The sequence below is a fragment of the Hermetia illucens genome, chromosome 3 (assembly GCF_905115235.1).
Source record: "Hermetia illucens chromosome 3, iHerIll2.2.curated.20191125, whole genome shotgun sequence".
Lineage (NCBI taxonomy): Eukaryota > Metazoa > Arthropoda > Insecta > Diptera > Stratiomyidae > Hermetia > Hermetia illucens.
In genome coordinates this window covers 87,032,817-87,053,562 of record NC_051851.1, presented here as the reverse complement: position 1 = coordinate 87,053,562, position 20,746 = coordinate 87,032,817, and the positions used below count along the sequence as shown (strand labels likewise).

Genomic DNA, 20,746 nt, shown 5'->3' with positions numbered 1-20,746 from the left:
CCCGGGAGTTTCCGCAATTCACCTCAATTCTCTAAGAATAAAAATTGCAAAATTACTTCACCAGTAGACTTTGCAGATAGTTTTTTATCGAGATTTCATAAAAAAATAACAACAATTTTCACTTCTTTCTAGTTCTTCAAATGACGATAAAATCTCTTATTCTTTTGTACATAAAATCTATCGCTTCACATATCAAAAGCAGCCTTCTATTTTATTTATAGTTCTCTGCAACAAAAGCCTGTCGAACGAGTTTAAAGACAGCAGCGAAATTAGATAATAGACATTGCAAGAAAGATAAAAATATGTCAATGAGTTACGCAGCCAGAAAGGAAAATATATAAAATAGCTCTAGAATTACTTAATAGTGTTCAAATGAGAATAACTAGATTGTCATGCTATTCGTGTTGCATCTCAAAAGATAATAAGTCTTGTGGGCTTACATTTAATTGTGATTTTCGTATATATTAGTTTGGGGAAAAAGTAATGTCGTATTTTGTCAATAGTTGGCGACACTTAAACATATCTTGTGTTGTTCTTATCGCATTGGGTCATACTATATTATATTGAAGACGACAATCTGGGCTTCAGGTGTCTCTTTGACAATTTTATGATCGTACGTTTCAGTCTCAAGTTATAGCGCGTCAAAGATGGAGTCCACCAAGCAAGAAATTCGTCATATTTTACATTTTTACTACTTGAGAGGTAAAAATGCAACGAAGGTGGCCAAAAAAATTTGTGAAGTTTATGGGTCCGATACTGTAACGATTTGCACAGTACAGCGTTGGTTTGATCGGCCAATCGTCGTAGAAACCGATAAAATCGTCGAAATCATCCAAGTAGACTGGCATGTGAGCATTCGCTCGATTGGCCAGGAACTGGGTAAGGACCATAAAACCTTTTGGAACCATTTGCAGAAGATTGGATTCCAAAAAAAGCTGAATCAACGCCTGCGATGCACTGCTGCAACGGAACGAATTCGACCCATTTTTGAAGCGGATGGTGACTGGTGATGAAAAGTGGATCACGTACGAAAATCTCAAGCGGAAAAGATGGTGGTCGAAGCGCGGCGAACCGGCCCAAACCATCACCAACCCCGGATTGACGGCCAGGAAGGTTTTGCTGTGTGTTTGGTGGGATTGGATGGGAATCATCCACTATGAGTTGCTCAACTATGGCCAGACCCTCAATTCGGTCCTCTACTGTGTGCAACTCGACCGTTTGAAACAGGCGATTGACCAGAAGCGGCCAGGATTGGTTAATAGGAATGGTGTTCTGTTCCACCAAGAGAACGCTCGGCCTCATACATCTTTGATAACTCCCCAGAAGCTACGGGAGATGGGATGTCCTATCGCACCCACCGTATAGTCTGGATCTGCCACCAAGTTTACCATCTCTTCCGGTCCATGTAAAACGCTCTTGGTGCTACTAAGTTGGCCTCAAAAGAGGCTTGCGAAAACTGGCTGTCTGAATTTTTTGCAAATAACGAGGGGGGGGGGGAATAATGAAGTTGCCTTCTAAATGGAAACAAGTTTGCGAGCAAAACGGCGCATATTTGACTTAAATCGGATAATTCTAAGTAAAATGTTAATAAACCGTTAAAATTCGATCACAAATACGATATTACTTTTCCCCCAACCCAATATTTTACTAAACAATTGTATATAGCTATTTTTGCCGATGCTTATTAGATTTAGAAAATACGCTTGCAGATCCTCTGTCCATGGTTATAAGGTACACCTTTGACTATTATTTATTCATTTATTTACCTGGTATAACGAGTGCACATTTTTAGAGCCCTATTAATAGATTTTGATCCTTTTTTCCGTTTACCTATTATAATAAGCCAACAATCGCATTCTCAAATTTGCATTTTCGGATTAACAACATGCTATTTAGTGGTTTGTCATATCCTAAGGTTCTTCAAACGGTTTTTGTCGCATCACTTTGATCTTCATACCTTTCTCATTGTAGTTGGTGCCATTTAATGTGAAAATTTGTTTGTTGTACACATTATCATCGCCTGGCATGCTAAGAATTCGTCTTAGGACTTTCTATTCGAAATATTTTAATCTACTTTTGACCTTAATGAATTGTATTTTACACTATGTTATCGGAACATAGGACAGTTTCAATTATTGACTTTTGATTTTAAAAAGAAAACAAAAGTCGTAATCCAGAACCGCGACTACTATTGAAGATTTTAATGCTTAGGTTTGAAAGAAAATATAATTGTACAAAGACAATATCAGTAACGAAAATAACATTAAGTGCCGTTAGAGTCAATATTTCAAGTATCCCGAGTCGAGGTACCTATTCATAAATTTTATCATTATTATTGTTATCATTGACTCTTAAAGGGGTTCAATGAAATTTGCTTCACAACTGTAGAACTTTTCGAGAAGCTTATACTCCTTCAGTATGGTACGCCAAGTGGAAATCCTCTCGGTGGCCATCCTGGAATAGTAGATTCCATTGTATGGTATAGCTAGTAATAGAGTTGTCGCCTTTTCTTGATGTGTGATGTCCTGATCAACACGTTATCCGGCATTTGGTAAGTACGCCGGAAAATCCGGAAAATCCGTGTCATGCCAAGGTAATCCACACAAAAAAAATATTAGTATGTAACAGTCTCAACTTGAAGTTGGTGTTGAGATAGCTGTATTGTCAGATTTTGGACAACAGAGCGAACGCGGATCCAGCGTTGTTTATGCGTCGAGTGATATAGTTCGGTTCCGCTGTCACATGCCATGTATTCCTAGATATACATTAATGCAGATAGAAAGAAAGATAAAACCAGGGTCCATGACATGACAAGGGAGCAAGTAGATGTCTTCGGTCATTGAACGTTCTCCTGCAGACAAGGCAGCATGAGGAATGTCATCGATATCAAGAAGAAATAATATCTCGGATCCCTAGAATTTCCAGAAATGTAGCAGCTCTACAGAAACTGCATTGGCTATGATGGGAAAATTCGCGAAAATATCGGCAAGTTTCATGGCCCTCCTTTACTTTACCGTACTGATGGCAAGGACAATCTCCCTTCTGTTTGGGAGAAGTCCATATCCACATGTTATGGTGGTTTGTCATATTATCCACAAGAGGTGGGACTTTAAACGATGTTGTATGGTTGAGAATCATTTGCTCCTTTCACCTCTTGGGCTGTTAATAATGGTAGGTTAGTAGTATTCCTTTAAGGTTACCCACAAGATCATCTAAAGGCTTACGATTATCTGGAAAGTCTTTCGTGACACGGGATACCGTGGAGAAATCTTTATTGTCTGCGACAGATGGAAGCTTCTGCATCCCTGATCAACGCAATGATGAAAATATTTCCCACATACACCCAACCCAACCCCATCTATCTCCAATCAATAATTTTGCTAAATCGGTTTTGAGAAGTACCTTATTTGTGAGAAAATATATTAAATCATTGTAAAAGCATCCTGTATGCTAATTTTTGTTAGTATAGTATATATTTAGTTACATTTGGCAATCATTTTCAGCTTAAAATTATAACTTTTCTCTGGGAATTGAGACAAATTAAAAATGACAGGTTCATTCAAAAGTGAGAATTGATGGCACCTGTCAGAAATAGTATCAGCAAAAGATCGTATGATCGTACGCATCGTATCTCGTGTTATGGGAATTTGCAGCAATGCTGTAAATAAAATTATAAAAAAATTGAAGAAACCCGCAGCCATGATCGCAAAAGATAGTCTGGAAGGAAGAAAATTCCATCACAACGGCATGGGAACCATTAAAGGCGAGTTTTTAAGATCCCCACTGAAACCGTGTAGGGTTCGTGCGGTGCAAATAGGCCTAAAGTTACGGAAGCCTGCCAACGCTCCTGCCAAAAATGAGGTCTAGCCACCTCTTATGATGTCAGCAGCATGCTAATTGGACAGCCTAATTTTAAATTATTTGGCCCGGATGCGCATTGTGAATAGGATGGAAAAACGGCGAGCGATTCAGTGCTAGAAAGACTCGCAGCACTTTAAAGCATTGGCCATATGTAATGATATGGGAATGCATCAAATCCCCAGGAGTTAGCTCGATAAAAATTGAGATTATTAATGCTGGTCTGGTGCCTATGGCAGAAAAGGGTTTGGGAGACTATGATGATGTCATATTTCAGGAAGATTCTGCCCCTCTTCATCGGACCAGGCTTGTAAGAATTTTTCACAAACCTTCCAAATTTAGTTCTTTTAACTGAAATATTTTTATTTCTTATCCTCTGGATTCAAAAATACAAGAAAAAATTGGGCGTAAAGTCTCTGGTCCTAGAATAACCCAGATCTAAATCCAATTGAGAATTTATCGCACATTAGTGGCAAACAGCCTGGAACTTCAAAATTTCTAGAACAAAGAATTTCGGAGATGTAGTACAAAACAAAAAGACAAAATAAAATTATACGAGTCAATGCTCAGAGGCATAGAAGCTGTCACAAGAACCAAATGCTAATTCCTATTAACTGGTGTTATAAATCAATTTTGAATTTATTTTTAAGGTACCACCCCATATATGCTACGCTACACTACACGGCATGACTATATTGCACTTGCGCGGCAGCCAACTATAACTGCATATTTTGACATTTTAACAGGTAGACACAAACTAAAACTAGAAAATCACAGTAGTCAGCTGGGCCCATTTTATGGAAATGATACGCGACACTTCAAAATATTCTCTGCCAGGCAACTCGGTTGCGTCGCGCCACTCGGCTGCCTACAAAACCATATAAAGATATTTTGACAGGCAATGCAGTTTGGGGCCATACCTTTTTCAATGTATTCCGTATTTTTTACACGAAATATAAACGTTTCCACTGAGGATTTAATTTTGATATACTCGGTATGTCAAAATGTCATTTGACGTCATTTCTAGAATTTTTTCGTCATTGTAACAAAAAAATATGTTTATTTTTTAAATAACCTAAAACTCAGGGCTTTACTATCAAACTTTAATATATGATGAAATTTTCTGGTTATAATTTTATATTTTCAATGTGAAACGTAATATGTTGTCAGAACCCACTTTTTTATTTACATTATTTACCACCATCAGAATGTCACTTTTAGGAGCCTCTCCTGGATTGCTTATTTTCAATCGGCATCTCGCAGCTAGTATCTTTTTAGAAACTAACTTCCAGGTACTGAGAGTGCACTTTGCGGTACTCGCTAGCAATATTTCCTCACCGAATTTATATCTGCTTCGCCTTTCCATAGTGGGAAAACACAGTATTGCTGGAGGGAGGGAAGCACTCTCCAGATTCCTATCATCTTACTTCACTTAAACATAAAATGCCCACTTTATATCGCTGAAATTCTCGCTTAAGTTGAAGAAAGTGGTCAGTCTGACTGGCCTCGATTCGTTTTCGAGGAGCGTGCATACATTGCAGATACCAATCATAAACTGGTTTCTGCTAACCAAAAAAGGCCGTGGCCGTGAGGTTAGCACCCTTCGCGCAGCTGAAAATATCATTAAGAATTTGAAATTTGTAAATTGTTAACCCCCAAATTTCTATCCTTTTTGGTCATCTTCTACAAAAAGCAAAGAATAGTTTGAATATATTCCCCGCAAAGTTATCAAGTAAGTAAGAGTAAGTCCTGAGGTACAATGCAGATAATCTTTTTTGGAAGCGAAATTGCAATTTTTCCTATTTATAAAAAAGAATTCGACTGTAAAAAATATCACTGTTAAGTACATGTTAGAAACTGCTGTCTTTAGCAATCGAAAGAAGGTTCGATCCTTTCTCAAAAAATATTGCCGGCGAATATCACTGATAACTGACTCCTTTTTAGTCTTTACTATTTTTTTGCCTTATAATTTTGTAAAAAAATGTTTGCTTGGATTGAATGACATTGAAAATTTATTTTTTTTTCTCTATTTAATTTTCAGGTATGAAACTAAAGGAATAAACCATTTAAGTAAGTATTAAAAATTATATTATACAATCTCAAAGGCTAGGTTTAATTAATTTATTAAATTTAAATTGGAAAACTTTCGGGTTTCGCAAGTCAATTTTAATGAAAGTTATCACCACATATTTAATGATTCTTCATCGAAATGATGATGTTTATAGTTGTCGCCATTGAAAAGTTAGTAATTATCTTTTCTATAGAAATCAGAAGGAAAGGAGCTTCATCAAGAGGTGTAATTGTTCGCCCTATTTTTCAATTGTCATTAACGTAATGATTGTATGGTATTCAGGTTTTACATCGCATTTGCAGCTCTTTTTTTAAGGTTTTGTGTAAACACAAAACCTTATTAAAATCGGTTTACCGTCTGTCTGTCTGTCTGTCTGTCTGTCTGTCTGTCTGTTCGTCTGTCTGTCTGTCTGTCTGTCTGTCCGTCACACGCATTTTTCTCGGAAACGGTTATAGCGATTGACACCAAATTTGGTAGAAAGATGGGAACTGTGAACGCTCACGCATACAGTGAGTTACATCCTTTTACGTCGAATTTAAGGGGGGGTCCCCATACATGCAAAATGGGGGTGTAAATTTTTTTTGCATCAAATATACTCATGTGGGGTATCAAATTAAAGGTCTCGGTTAGTACTTTTCGAAGCCGGTCTTAGTTTTGACATTTGTTGGAAAGGTGGGGAGTGCGGGGGGTTGAAAGTGACCATTCCTTTAAGGGGGCCATTCTTAGAAACTACAAAACCGAAAAATCTGAAAAAAATCAGAAGGCTGCCACTATATGGTGCCTGGGCTCCGAAATACCTTCCATACTGATATCTGTACAAATAAAGTTAATAATAGTATATTACCATAATTTTTAGTAATTGGCAGCAAAACCCCCCTTAAGTGCATGTTAGCACCATGAAATTTCGCAATAATATAGGGTATTACATAGAGCATGATCTTACCAAGTTTGGTCGAAACAGCACTATTACTAATAAAGTTATAATACGTCAAAGTTGTCGCTTCCTTGCAAATTCAAGACTATGAATGTCAATATCATCCGAAAGTGAATATTCTCACATAATATATGCATTTATTACGTGCCACGTACTAAGAAATACACAAAACCTTTCGTACCTGAAGCGCCCAGCTTCCGGTTTCCCGACTTGTTTAAGGCTTTGTGTAAACACAAAACCTTATTAAAATCGGTTTATCGTCTGTCTGTCTGTCTGTCCGTCACACGCATTTTTCTCGGAGACGGTTATAGCGATTGACACCAAATTTGGTAGAAAGGTGGGAACTGTGAACGTTCACACATACAGTGAGTTACATACTTTTACGTTGAATTTAAGGGGGGGTTCCCATACATGCAAAAGGGGGGTGTAAATTTTTTTTTCATCAAATATAGTCATGTGGGGTATCAAATTAAAGGCCTCGATTAGTACTTTTCGAAGCCGGTTTTAGTTTTGACATTTCTTGGAAACGTGGGGAGTGCGGGGGGTTGAAAGTGATCATTTCTTTTAGGGGGCCATTCTCAGAAACTACCAAACCGAAAAATCTGAAAAAAATCAGGAGGCTGCCACTATATGGTGCCTTGGCTCCGAAATACCTTTCATACCGATATATGTTCAAATAAAGTTAATAATAGTATATTACTATAATTTTTTGTAATTGGCTGGAAACCCCCCTTAAATTCATCCTAGCGGCACGAAATTCTGCAGTGATGTAGGCTATAACGTAGAGCACTATTACTAACAAATTTATAATACGTTGAAGTTGTTGCTTCTTTGAAAATTGAAGACTATCAATGTCAATATCACCCGAAAGTGGACATATGCAAATATTACGTGCTACGTACTAAGAAATGCACAAAACCTTTCGTACCTGAAGCGTCCAGCTTCCGGTTTCCCGATGTGAAACAAAACCTTATTAGAATTGAGTCGGTGTCTGTTCGTCTGTCACACCCGATTTATTCGGAAACGGCTAAACCGATTGTCATGAAAATTGTGGTCGGCTGTTCCCTTTACATATAGCAAGTGGCGCCATTTTGTGTTGACTTTAAGGGAGGGCTCCCAATACATGTGAATATTTGGCCATGTATGGTATCAAATGAAAGGGCTCAATTAGTATTTTACTCGAAACTGGTCCCATGTTTAATATCGGGTGAAAACTAGGGGAGTGAGGGCTCAAAATATGACCATCAAAAAGTGTAACAAATCTCGTTCTCAGACCTATCAAACCGAAAAATCTGCAAAAAAATCACAGTGGTGCATCCCTACAAAATCTAAGCGTCAAAATACATCCGGTTCCCATATCTGCACAAATAAACTTAATAATAGTATATTTCCACATTTTAGAAATTTATACCCGAAGCGCGAGCTTCCGGTATTCGGATTAGTTTTTTCTTTGCTTACTTATTATTCCTATTCAGGTCCGTTTTCAGTGACAGTGAATTTACCGATCCAATCGGCTCAGGTAATGTTTGCACTAATCGTCGTTTCCTATGAGGTATGAGGTATGGTAGGTTGTCTTTTCGTGTCTCTACTCGAATGCTTAAGCCATTCCCTAATGTTAACAATGAACTTATGCCTTTATCGATCCTTGGACGACTAGAATCATGCCTGCCACCACCAGTGTTGTCTCATTTGGTGAAAGTAAATTGAACTAGATTTTTCTGGCACCTCGACCGACACAACTGACACGTATGGTAGAGTGGACCACACGATACCAAGTTCGAGTTACCTTAGACTTGTTGGTTCATCGACATTTGGTAATACTCCCGCAAATGGGGGAAGCGCCGTCAGCGTATCGTCCGGTCACTATGTTGTACACAGCGGGGAAACTGCTTGAGAAGCTCATCAAGCCACGACTGACTGACGCAATAGACATTGTTGACGATTACTCACTAACACAATATGGTTTTAGATCGGGGCGATCCACAATTGATGCCATTGAGGAGGTGGTCCAAGTGGTAAAACTGGCTCACGCACACAGTCGTAATTGTCTGCGAGTGGTGCTCCTTGGGACCCAGGATGTAAGAGAAGCCTTCAATTCTGCGAGGTGGTGCCACATGCTTGAGGCACTGGAAAATCGCTTCCACACTCCAGGCTACCTATTCCGGATGTTGAGGGACTATTTAAGGTATCGTGCCCTGCTCCACTAGACTCGGGAAAGACAGCGCCCACTAAAGGTAACATCGGGGGCAGCTCAGGGATTTATTTTTGGTCCGGACCTTTGGAACGCCTTATAAGATGGTCTTCTATGGATGGATGGCTGAACATGGATTCTCCTTAGCTTTGGAAAAACCAACGTCGTTGTGCTGACCAAGGAGAGAGTTCCCACAGTCCTGCCTATTCAGGTTGGTGAAACCATGATTTTGTCGAAGCCGGCGGTACATTGGCATTATGACAGACAAGAAGATTCGGTTAGAATAACGAACCACGTCCAATGTTAGTGGTTCGTCATCCAGCTGGTGTCGCTTGCTGATGTGGTTCAATCCGTCCTCATTTACAGTATGGGCTGACTCCCTCAGTAAAGAAATGTGTCGAAACCTCCTAGCGCAAGTGCAAAGACGAAAGGCTCCGCGAGTTGTGTCCGCCTATCGTATCGTCTCTAAGTCAGCTGGAATGATGATAGTGGGAGTTATTCCGATCACTCTCCATGCTGCTGAGTGGTGGCTTATATACCTCAGAAAAGGCGCGGGAAATAAGGAATCTGTCGCTTGTGAAGAGAGAGCCCATGCCTTCTATGTCTGGCAGTAATTTTAGGAAAAAAAATCGAAAGGTAAATGGACCGCACATCTCACAAAAGACGTACGGGCGTGGTTCAATCGAAAGCACGGTGAGTTTCACTATTATCTAACCTAGGGGCTCAGCGGACATGGATATTTTCAATGTGACCTGCACACAATCAGGAAATCGCCGTCGCCCGGCTGCATTTATCACAAGGATGTGATGAAAGCATGCTGCCACACCTTTTTCTTCTGCAGGAGGTGAGACGTCTTGCGTCCTAGCACACCATAATTGACGTCTTGGCGCAGTCCGAGGAAATGTGGAGAGAGATGGATGGGAGAGGTTTACTGAATCCATGGGGTTTTGCTCCTATACTGAATAGGCCTGGTCTGAGGTACTGTGTCAAATGGTTCCGGGTCAGAGTCCTGGACGCTACAGAGGCTGTTTCAGCCGGTGGTCTCTTTGAGACATGAGTCCGACACATGCGTGAATGCATTTTACCTTCATACCCCCCAAAAAACCATACTGAGGCATATTGCCGACGATGGAGGTATACATAACGACTATTCTTGAACTGGTAAGAGGAGGGAAGAACGAAGCTAGACATTCTGTAAAATAGTTGAAAGAAGCTGATCATCCGAGTATTGATCCCTGTTAAGGCACCCTTCCTGTTTTGTATCTTGTGCAATAAACCTCCTTATTCCTTAGTCGAGTACCTCATTGGCTGGCTGATTCAGACACTTGTCTGATACAGAAGCAGGCTTTGGCTAAAACGGACATTTATTTCAAACAGGCATTTTGCACTCGGTTTTCCTATTCTCTTGTCGACCTACCTGTATTATACCGAAGTTCCATTCAGTACTTTAGTGGAATTTTCTTGGTTTTCCAAAAATTAGGCGATGACGGCTTTACGGTTTCTTACCAGGGCAATCGTCAGACGCTGCCTCACCTCTGCCCTGGGAGCAGCGTGACCGAAGCGGCTCGCAGATGTTGAGTGCTCCTTTATATAATTCGTAGAACACAAGATGACTACGAATTATATTCAGCGCAAATCCGCCTTATTGACCAGAGCTTGGTCAGAGCTGAAAATATTTTTTTTTTGAGAATTGTGGGGTCCTAAGTCCGCATCAACTAAGGGAGTAAGCTGCTTCCCATTTGGTCCGGTCCAGCAATTGATGCGGACTTAGGACCCCACAATTCTCAAAAAAGATATTTCTTGGCTTTGTCCCCTTCCCGCAACCGCTAAACATTATGCTCTTTTACTATCCTCAGTGTTTATACTTTGAATTCAAATAAAATTTCTTCGTTTTTTATGGAAAGATTACGAATTTCCTTGTCGGTTTTTACTAATATCAATATCTTATCTTAATTTTCACTACTAAAAAAACCTGTGAAAGATGAAGGTCACTAAAGAACAACAGATAACAAGTGAGTATTGATCTCATGTAATGATACCACAATCAAAAAAGAAAATATGATTCATGTCCTCTTCCGTAACCCACTTTAATGAGTAATCGCCTCAAAGTCATGTCGTCGCATCTGGTTAAAGCGCGAAGAACCTGTACTCTTATTGTGCCCCAAGGGGTCATACTGGAAAAAGTCTTAGCCGCGGTCAAGTTGAATTTGCACTTCATGTACCTTTTGCATGTAATCAAAACAAACTTAATTACACCACAAAGTGGTAATCAGGTTGTATCGATACAACCAAGAGACTTTCACTTGAAAAACAACACGTTCCAAAAATGACCATAAATACACTTGGTAAACTTCTTGGAATGGCTTTATAAATATATGGCCAAGGGTATGAACATGGCGAATATGAGATATGTGACTCGACATGTGACATTTGTCCAAGCTTGCAAAATATGTATGTTTATTAAATTTCACCGTAATCACAACCTATTTCAAATGATCTAGTGAAGGTGATATTTTTATATTCTCTTGAATTGCTGAATTTGCAAATGGTTTTGGTTGAATGGCGGGGCCTTAAAATTGCAAGTCATTACAGTTTCTACAGATATATAATTGGTAACTGCTTAAGTGTCCTTTTGCGATATTATGCAAACTCTGCAGAATTATAATCGTTGGCACGACAATCCAATTGGATCAGGGCCTTGAAGCTTGTTAGGGCACTTATTCATGACAAACGGTGCACTACAGGAAGTAAAGTACACTGTTATGTGGTTGATATGGCTTAGTTACTCATTCACACCTCAGTCGACTGGTATCCGACATCCAGTTGCGAGACAAATCCCTCTGCCACCAGTGAGATTTGAACTGTGACCTTTCGCTACGCCTAGCGGTCTAACCGCTGAGCCAACCGGACACACAGAGTTTTGCTTTTTGAAATCTCTCAAAGATGCAATACACGGTGAACCGTGAATGACAAATGTCAATTTTAAAGAGTTTAGACACTTGAAGAACTCACATTATTTAAATTTCATATAAATCATTCAAAATTGACAGTAACAATGCCAACTTCAAATGCATCTTTAATCTCCAAAGAAACCACGGTCCTCTCTCTATGATTCAGACCTTGAACTTAGCCACTGACACCTGGAGAACTATCAACTGTTTGATCATAATCTTTATTTGCTAGTTTTTCACGACTCCATTTATGTAGACTAACATCACCTCCATAGTTGCTTTCTGACAAACTGTTGCGTAAAATGCCGTATGTGATATATAAAGTGAACAGAACAACCAATAAGGTAGCAAACTCCCACGGAATAGATTGCAAACGAGTTTGTTGATTTGCAAAGGTACCCGTTACACGTTGTTTGCACGTTACACAATGCTTTGGCGAACGTACAGGTGCACGGGGCGATTTATTTGAGTCAGTAGGTGTCATTTATGTTCAATAGAATTGCATCGATTTGCATGGAAAGTTGTAACCTTAAAGCGGATAAAATCGATTTGAATGCTTCAAACCAGAGGAAGGTTGTCCATAATGGGAGGGTTTCAAGATACAATGTATTACGTGTTTGTCTTTTTGTGTACATTCGAGTTGTATTTTTGGGTTATTTATTTCAAATGAATACTCTGAATGGGGGAACTATGTATTCATTCCAGAATAGGCTACCGCTTGAGCCTCATGTGGGATAATCTTTATCCAAAGGAAGCGATTATGATTGATCGAATCAATCAGTTGATGCATGGTTTGATTGCGTGGGAGCAGTATCTGAATCAGTAAGTTTCAATCCATTGCTAATTTTGATCAGTTTTCTGATTACACTATGTCTGAGTTATTTTGATTTTTTTATATTTGCAATTCTAGATCTGCTGCTAATTGATACATTTCGATAGAAATCACTAAATCAAAACACCAAGTAAAATATTTCCTAAACATTCGTATAATTTGCATTTACCTATGAAAAGATTTATGAAATTCAAAGCTAATATAGTATATTACATCACTTCTTTCAATTGATCCGTCCTGACGCGGAATTGCAAACTGTAAAAAGACAGAAAATGCAAGATTGAATATGCCGTGTGTTCCTAAGCTCGGCCGCATGATTTCAATCTAGTCGTTGGACAGCGTGACATTCTAACAACCCACATCAAGCAATGAATAATTTTTATGCCAGTAGAAAATGAATGTTTTGTCGACAGGTGAAAATTGATTTGACTGGGTCAAGGTAGCGAACTGGAAAACCTAATGTACGATTAGTACAAATGAATATATCCTGCAGGGCGTGATTAATTGACACCAATTATATGTATGTTTGATCAATTGACTGTTATTAGTTTATACCACTTAATTCTATCGCATTTTAATTTGATTATATCAAAAGGTTAATATCGATTGGAGGTTTGACTCTATTGGACATTCCTTCCACTCTACGATTTCATGCAGGAAAGTCACTAATTCGTTCAAATAAAGCTCGATTAAATATGGAGCAATATTTTTAATAGATCACGATCCAAACCAATAATTAAGAAGTTTCCTTTTAAAAGGAACCAATAAGAAGGAGACCCTTCCCGAGAAAAAGTGAACAACATCTAGCGTATCAAGCCATCGTTATTTCGACCTTTTGCTCGCTTACCATCGACTTCGATGTTCAGCCTAATTTTGGTGAGTGAATTCTCAGTGCCGTGATTTACATGACCACACCATCGAAGACACCTCGCCCGAAATTTTTCCATATGCAACCCCATATCGATCGTGAATATCCTCATTTCGGATGTGATCAAGTTATGTCACGCCATTAGACCAAAGCAACATCCTCGTCTCCAATACCGCAAGATGCCGTTCATTGTCTTTTATAGTCAGTCAACACTAAGATCCAAGAGGGCGATAGCGCGGACGACATTGCAATAAATTTTAGATTTGAGACGCTCGTTGATACGTCGATCGCAAAGAACACCAGTTGTGGAACCCCACTTTATCTAGGTTGCACTAATGCGTGTGCAATTTCATAGCGCAGTTCTCCATTGGCTGATAACATTGATCCGAGATATATAAATCTCTCAGTTCTGGGCAGGTCACTGAACATCGATAGAGACGCGAAATGGTTTTGATATGTCGAGTTCTTCTGGCACTTGGTATTGTCGTAGAGCATACCAGATGAGTTCGTATGATACACGGTCAAATGCTTTCTCCAAATCCAGAAATGTAATGTAAAGAGGACGATACTTTTGACGACGTTTTTCCATGAATAACTGCACACCGTGTATTGCGTCAGTAGTTCCGCAGTTCTTGATAAATCGGGCTTAATTCACGGCTATTTTAACGATTTGGCGAATACGGTTATCAAGAGTGCGTTCAAAAATCTTCATGGTATGGGAAAGTAACCGAATCGGATAGTAATTTGAACGTTCTACTGGACTACCTTTCTTTTTCCATATTGGAACTGTGGTACTTTCTTGCCAGTCAGATGGTGTTTTACCTTCCTGGACAACCCAATTAAAGAATTCACAGATCACTAGTTTTGGGTCCCAGTTCTTTGCTTTATAGAGCTCAGTAGCGATGTCGTCAGATCCTGTTGCTTTCCCCGATTTCATTCGTTTGATTGCTTCCTCGATTTCAGTTGCGCTGATAGGTGGAATTACTCCAAATGTCGGCAATGATTGTGGAAGTGGATGATGAACAGATTCTTCTTCTTGAAATCTGTTCGAAATATTCTCGCCATCTAACCGTCACGACTCGACAGTCGGTAAACAAAGTACCGTTCTTAGCATTAATGTAATGTAAGTGTTCGGTATCCTTTGCGCGTTTGTGTCGGCTTTTAGCAAGTCGATACAAACCTCTCTCGCCGTCCCGAGTGTCCAGTTTATCTTAAAGATTTTTGTAATGGTTCGCTCGGGTGACAGCGATCGCTTTCTTTGCTTCTCGTTTGGCATTCTTATAAATTTGCCAATTAGCGAGCGTTTTATCGTCGAGAACCTTGTGATAGAGGCGTTTCTTTTCACGACGATCTTGGTTGATGTACCGCTTACCTGGCTTGGTGATCCCGAGGGTTCAGAGGGCGCTTTGTGGATCGTGTCTTTAATTTGGTTCCACGATTCTTCTACATTCGTAATGTTTGGTAATCACGTAAATGAGATCATTTCTTCTGTCTTCTCACGAAACCGCTGTGGCGCGGCAGGATGCAAACAAATGCTGTTTTTGAAGGAAATTGCATTTCTCAACGTTTAGGACTAAACCGGCCTCAAGGAGATGTTGAAAAATGAACTCGAGATGGGCTAAGTGCTCAGACTCAGTGGAAGAAGCGACCAAAACATCATCCAAATATACGAAACAGAAATCGAGTTTTCGCAAAACTGAGTGAATGAACCTTTGAAAGGTTTGCGCCGCATTGAATATCCTGATCAATAGAGAGGAGGCTGGCTTTCTGGATTTTCCTGCAATGCCCACATCAATACCCCTTGGATCATTTTGTTATGGTGCATAGAGTTCAAATCTGCGCAAATCGACTTCGCGAAGGGTTTCAGCAAAGTGAACAGGGAGTGTATTTGGAGAAAATTTGAGATACAAAGCGGAGCCCTCCTGGGATGTATCTTGCCACTGATATTATTTCTTTTTAAAATCGGCGACATTTTTGATGCTGTCTTAGCTAGACATGGTGGGTTTCAACGGACCATGACATCTTTCCTCAAACACCTCATTTCTGTTGTCGATAGCACAGAACAGGATATCGCGCAATTCATTAACAGCACTGTATCCGCCTCCATTGTCTTGTCTAAAATCTGGAAATACAGTTTTCTCAAGATCAAGGCCTAGTTGAGGTTATTCTGCGTTAATATTCTTTCTGTATTGCTATTTGAGAATAGCAAATGAACATCTTTGTTACTCAAAAACATTGTATTGACACAATGAAGAACTTGGTCAGCGTACAGGCCAGTTACCCGTGGACGGATTGATGAGAAGGTGGCAGTGTTCACATATTAAGAAAGGGTGACAACTCCATTGCTACTCTCACGAAAAGGTTGACGAGTGGAGGAGGACAAATGTCCTGGAAGGAGCTGAAACATGTTTCAGCAAACCATGAATGATAGCGCGTGGGCACGGTTAACGTAGTATGTCCATTAATCGGTGGACCGCAACCATATAATTGACGTTCGCGCCAGTGCGAACATTTTTCTTCCATTATGAAATGCAAATCTTGTACCCGCCTTGGTCTGCTTGAGGGAACGTCTGATGATATTACTTAATGAATTGCGGCGCGTTGTGAATCGGGACAGAATGCAGTTAAATCTGTGTATGAAGAGAAATTGCATGTTTCACGTATCGATTCGCTTTTTGAGTAAATGTGCATGCGTGTTGCTCTATCTGCGTAGCGTGACATATGGCACATCGTGCTTATAACGCCATGTAGATACTGTCGACTGTTCTTCCTTTTTAATTATACCCACAGTTAGCTTGTTGTGCCTATAGGATTGTTAAAAAATGATGTTAGTTCGATATATGTCCCACGTGGAAGTTATTTACATGACCTCGGTGTTTGTCGATCGTTATTTAATATTGACAATGTAGACAAAACCATCATCATCATCAACGGCGCAACAACCGGTATCCGGTCTAGGCCTACCTTAATAAGGAACTCCAGACATCCCGGTTTTGCGCCGAGGTCCACCAATTCGATATCCCTAAAAGCTGTCTGGCGTCCTGGCCCACGCCATCGCTCCATCCATCATCCAGGGTCTGCCTCGTCTTCTTTTTCTACCATAGATATTGCCCTTATAGACTCTCCGGGTGGGATCATCTTCATCCATACGGATTAAGTGACCCGCCCACCGTAACCTATTGAGCCGGATTTTATCCACAACCGGACGGTCATGGTATCGCTCATAGATTTCGTCATTGTGTAGGCTACGGAATCGTCCATCCTCATGTAGGGGGCCAAAAATTCTTCAGAGGATTCTTCTCTCGAACGCGGCCAAGAGTTCGCAATTTTTCTTGCTAAGAACCCAAGTTTCCGAGGAATACATGAGGACTGGCAAGATCATAATCTTGTACAGTAAGAGCTTTGACCCTATGGTGAGACGTTTCGAGCGGAACAGTCTTTGTAAGCTGAAATAGGCTCTGTTGGCTGATAACAACCCTGCGCGGATTTCATCATCGTATTTGTTATCGGTTGTGATTTTCGACCCTAGATAGGAGAAATTGTCAACGGTCTCAAAGTTGTATTCTCCTATCCTTATTCTTCTTCGTGTTTGTGTTTGACCAGTGCGGTTTGATGTTGTTGGTTGATTCGTCTTCGGTGTTGACGTTGACACCATATATTTTGTTTTGCCTTCATTGATGTGCAGCCCAAGATCTCGCGCCGCCTGCTCGATCTGGATGAAGGCAGTTTGTACGTCTCGGGTGGTTCTTCCCATGATGTCGATATCAAAACCATCCGATCAAAATCGACTCTGTAGAAAGATGAGTTCAAAACTGATTCAATATGTGCTGGGCTTTCTAACTCGGAGGGTATACGTTTACTTTAGAGGAATAGACCTCCCATCCACTGGTATAAATTTTTAACTTCGTCAAGTCGGTTGGTCATTCGAAAACATATCCACCAGTATGAATGATAGTCGTATACTTCACATAGGATAATATTATTTCTTCCTCAGTTTGGAAGCGTTGAAGAAAGTCTCTCCATTCTTTTTCTGGTTATTTGTGACGTTTTCATATTGCCATCTTTCGACCTGGATATACAAAAAATTAAAGTACTTCGACGCAATGATAATTTTATCACGTGACATCGATCCTCGAAAATCCTCTTTTCAGAACTGGTAGGATTTTGCCGCTAAGGAACGCAGGGCAGCAATCAGTTGAGCTTGCCCGGTTGGCTTCCATTTCTCTTCTGAAAGCTTCTTGCGAAGTATAGGAAAGAAAACCTCTGCAGCACAAAGGACGCTACTTGAATGTTTTGACTCTTTGGTTGCAATATCATGTCTTCAATCCTTATGGATAAGATCATTTCTAGTTTGTAATTTCAGGCAACTGCCAGACTTCAGTAACCTGAATTGTCGACGGCAGTTAGTCGTCTTGAACTTGCACTCGAAAACAATTATTGTTCTCGATTTTCTTGGGTTCAGTGCCAAGCGATAGGAGCTGACTAACAATTTTTCTTCCACAGTCTACCCAAAATAAAGTGCTACTTTCCACACTTGCCACCTGCTTGCTTTTTCCGCACGTTACGCCAGTAATCCAATGAAACGGAATCACATCCATTGAACAACACGTGTTACACATTTTAATTAAACTCTCGCTACGTGCATTCCAACATAAACACGATATTAAAATGCAATACAATAAATGAAATGTGGAAATCAGAAGCATGAATTTAATCCACGGTCAACCTGTAAAAAAGGTACGGGCTGCTATTATTGTACAATTATGTATTACCGGTGCCGGTGCTGATGCTGCCTGTTCCAGGCTGTCTTCTATCTGTCTGATTGCTGGCACCTGAAAGGTAATAGGGTATATCAGAGTTATTTTCCCAATGTAAGATGACTGGCTTGATTGCAGCACGATACAAATCAGGGCTATGCTACGAAGCATTTGAAGTGCAACCCAATTTTAATGTCAGTGGATGTGGTGACCGTTAGATTGAACTTAAAGAGCAATTTCGAAAACTTGGAAAAATGAAGGAAAGGTGTCAGAAATCAAGTGGGGAAGGTTGGATTGTACGGCTTGATGATAATAATCAGACCCAAGAAAGATGGAATGAATTTGCAATTATTCCGAGGAGAGTCTTCACAATTTCAATTTATTTGTGTCAAAACAGATCAGATAATCTGCGAAAATAAGGAAAAGATGACCTTTCAACATGGATTTCAAAGTTAGTCCACCTGAAGAATCGGAAATATCCATTGTGCACAAAGGCTTTCTCAGATCAATCACAAGCGAATTAAATTTACTTGACTTTTATCTTTTCCGCTCATCAAACTGCAATATTTCTATATTAGACCGAGTATCTTTCTATTCAAAAGTTCATCTTGAGTGCATTCACAAGATCATCACTTAATCACTCTCACGGTTCATTTAATCTTGAAATAATCACATTAACAGCCACACATTCGATGACAACGATAATTGACCTGAAAGGGCAATGTACACTGTTCGCATGAATATAATTATGCATATCTTTTGTTCGTCCAGAATGTTTGTGGGATGTATCGTCCACATCATCCATCTACAGACTTAAACAATTCCCATTTGTTGTGAGATATATAGACTAATGACTGACAATAAGCATCGTAATGTCATTCATCAGTGTTTTCCTTCCTGTAGAATATTTATTTGATAGCTAATGTAGTGGAAGCCAGGGAAAGAATGGCTGTCATAAATCTAATAAAATGTTGTAACATTAACTATTATATATAGTCATCGTTTATTGGAAGTACTTAATAAATGACCAATTTCTAAAAGAAATCCACAAAATAATTTCCTATTTTATGACTAAACGTTACATCCCGTCATTTGATCTATCTAGAAGAGCTATTCGGGAGACACCATCCTGGGGGATGAAAACATTGAAATACTTTGATTTCATTGATCCGTTGAATTGGTATTCAAAAGGGAGCAATTTCATGCTGTCTACCATGTGTCCCGTGTCAGCTAATTTTTAGCCCGGTTTCACCTACAAAAAAGTTTTCACCATTTGTTATTTCAAACCCCTTGCGTATGATAATCTATCACTTTACATTGAACTAAAAACGCTCCAACATCCGACATATGATTTTTATGGACACCATATACTAGCATGTGCTAGAACATGAGTGATTGTTTCGTAGCCGTGAGTGTTGTCCGTGCGTGAAGGTGGACACGCTAATCGATATACTGAAGCTGCCAATATGGCCTTGATTAAATCGAATCACAACTGCTATTGCTGCCGTTTATATCGGAATACAAATGGCTAGGCTTGGATAATGAATAAAGCGTTCTCCTTAAATGTCTTATTGCCGTTGCAAATAGAAGCATTACTTTGTTAAAGTGTTGTGACTGATGGAACTGTTTGAAAAGTAAATACTGAACAATGACTAATTAGAAGAAAATGTGTGCGTACAATGGGACTTGATTTAATTGAAAATAAACTTCCTGTCAATAATTGGATATGATATATCTTTTTTCCTTCTTTGCGATAAAGTTTCTTTAGATGAGATTCGCGACGCTTTGTATTGATTTTCAGGAAGATTCAGACTTAAAAACTGAAGCTAGTTCTTATTTGATTTGTTTAGGAGCGGGTTATAGCCCCTGCCCTTTTCTGTCTCGGTCAAATTAATCGATCCAAAGGAAGCCGGCTCTACTCAGTGTGGACTATCTCAAAATTTATCCTTAAAACATCAATTTACTTTTTCTTTGATTCATTGATCAGCATTCTCTACATTTATGTAAAGGTCATTGGTAATAGTTTTTTTTTTGTTGGGGTAGGTTAGGTGAATGCATTTACGCACACAGTGTTGGACTCCCGGCTCGGTACGTCGTCGGACTACCAACTAAACACCTCCCCATCGTCAGAGAGCTAGCCTGGAACCGTTTGTCACATTACTTCGGGCTAGTCCCCGAACTCTCCCGCCTTGCGAAGCCTTCAAATCAGGGAATTCCTTTCACCAACGGGAGGGGAGAGGAGGAAGGGAATTGTCAGTTCAAGGAACCCCCTGCCATCCGGCTC

The 20,746-nt window shown here is 39.8% G+C and overlaps 1 protein-coding gene across 6 annotated transcripts in view; it reads left to right on the top strand.

The window, feature by feature from the left end:
• Nucleotides 1–20,746, top strand: part of LOC119650882 (F-actin-monooxygenase Mical) — a 214,732-nt gene that overhangs the window by 38,988 nt on the left and 154,998 nt on the right. For all 6 annotated transcript variants that reach the window (XR_005249382.1, XM_038054053.1, XM_038054052.1 and 3 more), the window contains exon 2: nt 5,900–5,928. The gene's annotated coding sequence lies outside the window, so the exon portion shown is untranslated. The remainder of the gene's footprint in view (nt 1–5,899; nt 5,929–20,746) is intronic.